Source organism: Loxodonta africana, chromosome 3 (genome assembly GCF_030014295.1).
Source record: "Loxodonta africana isolate mLoxAfr1 chromosome 3, mLoxAfr1.hap2, whole genome shotgun sequence".
In the NCBI taxonomy this organism is placed as follows: Eukaryota; Metazoa; Chordata; class Mammalia; order Proboscidea; family Elephantidae; genus Loxodonta; species Loxodonta africana.
Window position 1 is genome coordinate 151,985,368 of NC_087344.1, and position 3,508 is coordinate 151,988,875.

At 49.9% G+C, this 3,508-nt stretch overlaps 1 pseudogene; it reads right to left on the bottom strand.

Moving 5' to 3' along the window:
• Nucleotides 1–267: 267 nt before the first annotated feature.
• On the bottom strand, nucleotides 268–2,712 carry LOC100671065 (serine protease hepsin-like; annotated as a pseudogene).
• Between the last annotated feature and the right edge of the window lie 796 nt (nucleotides 2,713–3,508).

Genomic DNA, 3,508 nt, shown 5'->3' on the forward strand with positions numbered 1-3,508 from the left:
AGCCACTGGGTAAGTTTGGAACCGCTAACCTTCAGGTTATAAACTGAGTGCTTAACCATTTCCACCTACATGGCTCCTTTTATGCCACTATAGAGAATAGGAAATGTATATATGTAATACGTTCCCTAAAGGTTCAGCCTAAACCTAGCCTAAGCCTAGCCTAGCCATACAGGTCAATGTAGGGCTGGGAAATATTTACATATGCATCAGGAGGGTGTGACTTGGGTGGTACCAGGGATGAGTGGTTTCCACTTGGAAAGTCTCAGGTCAGAGATGGGTCACCATGCCATTGTCTTTGGAGTGAGTCTTTATGGCCTGGAAGATCTACTCCCAGAAGTAGCTGACTTCATTGTACACACCTGGCTTCTAGGCCAACGTGCAGGTAGTGCCCCATCTGACAATGCCACACAACTGCCATCGTGGGGTCCGAGAGATGCTGTCCTCATATACGAAGGGGTTGCTGCTGTCACCCTAGCAGGCATCAGTGCTACCTTCTAGGTAGCCAGCGCAGAATATCTTGGGCTTCATCTGATTCCCATAGAAGTCTGGGCTGTTGCAGACATTATTGCTGATTATGGGGACTCAAGCATCCTGGACTATCCCAGCCTGTTGGCCTGGGGTCATGCAGGCTAGGCTGGCCAGAGATGGGAGCACGCACAACCCCTTTCCCTCCTGGTGCCCACCGCAGGTCCTTCAGGGTCCCTCCACCCCAGGGCCCAGGAGTCATTTGAGCAGCCCCAGGTCAGAGTCTCCCTTTTGGTGGCTTCATAGCAGAGAGCAGCGACTCCCCATAGTAATGCGTGTTACCCCAGCCAGTCATGGTGCACAGCTTGCCATCCACCAGGGCCTGGCCAGCAGCCGGGAGGCACACGGGCTAGATGTACTCCGTAGGGGCAGAGGGCTGGAAATGTGGACAATGGCAGTGTCATTGCTGTTCTCCTCACTGTTGGAATCACAGAAGGGAAGACAGCCTCTATGGTAGACCACTGTCTGTATTCCCAGCTGCAGGCCATAGGGCGAGGCCTGGGCCACTACACCAGCAAACACCCACCGTCTGAACAGAACCTGGTTCTGCTCAGGGAAGCAGTGGGCAACCGTCAACACCCCGTTTCTGGACAGTAGGGACCCCCCACAGAGGTGTGCCCCATCGTAGGGAAGACTGACCTGCCATGGCCACTTTCCCAGGCTGGTGTCCCGGCATCCCACAATGTGATCTACAGGCAGTTTCCTGCAGCCACGGTCTTGGTAGATGGTAGCCAAGAAATAACCCCTGGGACAGTCACACACAGAGATGACCTCTAGCAAGCTCCAGCAATGGAAAAGCCTTCCCTCATCAACGCAGAAGCCCAGTGTGCCATCTGCCCGTCTAGCTCCGAGTGGGCCAGTGCCCTCAGGAAGCCCATTTCCTCACAGCTGAGCCTGGCCACCCTGGCATTGGAGCACGAGGAGCACAGCAACCACCATGTCCCTCCTGTCTGATCAAACAACATGAGCGGAGAGTCCCCTGGGCTGACCTGCACCAGATACAGCTGCTCCTGATTCCTCTTGAGTAGAACAGTCACAATGACCCAAGATGCTGCCCGGATACCTGTCAGGAGCAGCAGGGTCCCAGCAGTTAGAGCTGCCACCTTGGGTCCTCGGATTTCGCCTGTTCTAGGAGTATGTTCACCATCCTGAGGAAGAGGCGATATCCCCAAACTTCAAAGTGGCTCGAGGCCAAGGGAGCAGTTGCTGGCAAGGTCACCAAGGCCTGATTTTTGGTTAACTGCTTGGGTTCTGGTGAGCCTTTCCATATCAAATGTTCTGTTATCAATACACGGCAAATTTGGCACAATTCCCAGAGCCTTCAAAATATTAAATTTGCACACAGGACAGGTACAGTTTTCACTAAACCAGGGATCTATGCAGGATTTGAGAAAAACATGCTTGCAGGGGAGAATTAGGACAATATCATTCTGCTTATAGCTCTCTATGCAGATTGCACAGTGATCAAAGTCAGGGTATGTTTCCTTATCACCTTTTTTACTGTCCTGGTTGTCAATTTGCTGATGGCCTTCTGGGCTGCATTTCCTAGACGACGCTGGTTCCTGTCACTTGCATTTGTGTACCTGATCTTCTGAATGAAGTAGAATGTGAGCCATGCTGAAGAGATAATCATCAAAACAGTAAAGGATGTTGACATGAAGACTAGAGAGCTACAGCTGAAGTTCTTTGTTGGCATACGAGCTCCAGCAGCTGTTGTCATTTGTACAGAGATTTTTTTTTCCAGATAACTCAAAATATCCATATCCCTCAATTCTGTAATCATGACAGCAATAATATCTCCAGTGCCTGGATGAATCATGGTGACTGGCTCCTCTTTGGCTTTATTATTATAGATGACTACAGCAACTGCATCATGGAAAGCAGTCCATGGTATTTTCTCTTTAAATGTACAATTTCCCCTCTGCAGCAAGGCAATACACTGATATTAGGAGGAACAAAGAACCCCGTTTGAGGATCACAACCCAGATGATCAGGAACTCCGTGTTTGGGCAGTGAGGCCACCACCTGGCCTCTGGCCTCGGCCTTGGGTGAGTCCAGCCCGTAGCGCCCATGGTCTATGCAGAATGTAAGCGGGGTTGCCACGACCTGGGTCCTGCACCGTGAAGCTCTTGATCGCGGTGTAGTACTTCTGACTAGCGTTGCTGGCCTGAGTGGGCCACAGGCTGCAAGTCAATGGCTTGATAGCGGTGAAGGGGTGGGGGGCAGTCCACCCGTACCCCTGCCCCCACCTCCTGCCAGCTCTTCCCACCTCCCCCCAACCCCAGCTCAGACTGAGCACAGCAAGAAATGGAGGAAAGGGAGGACAAAGGAAGGAGATGAGCATACAATGTGGGATATTTTCTGAGGTGTCTTACCATAAAGTAAATTAAAATGCAGGCCTTTCCTTTTAATTCAGGCCAAGCTGTCCACAATGGTGGGAGGGTACAATGTATTTGCAGACACCACATGCCAAGCAAGCCACTGCAGAGCCAACCAAACACCTACTGCATGGTGGTGTTTGTCTGCTTAACCTTGACCATCCTGGATACCAGCAATTACCCTGTTTACTGCTAAATGGCATCGGGGTATGCGATAGTGGAAGTGCTTGCCTATTGTCATTTGAACATTAAGAGGAGTCATGGAAGGAAAAGAAACAATTGATAAACTTGAGCCTAAGAGAGGAAGAGGAGAGATGCTGCAGTATTCTCCTTTTTAATTTTTTTTGATATTGGTGGTTTTTTGGACACGGTGTTGGATGAGTAGGTGGGCAAAAAAAAAAAAGTGGTAAATATTGTGATAGCAGTACTGAGGGTGGTACTAAGCATACCTGGGACCTGTTAATAGTGACAGATTCCTTTGACCTGGATGGATTACAGAAGATGAAAACATAGAATGACTTTTTCTGGTCTCTCTGAAGCAGCTAGATGAGTGTTGCTAGATATTTCAGGATTGTGGAGGGTCTGGAAATAGAAGATAAACTGTA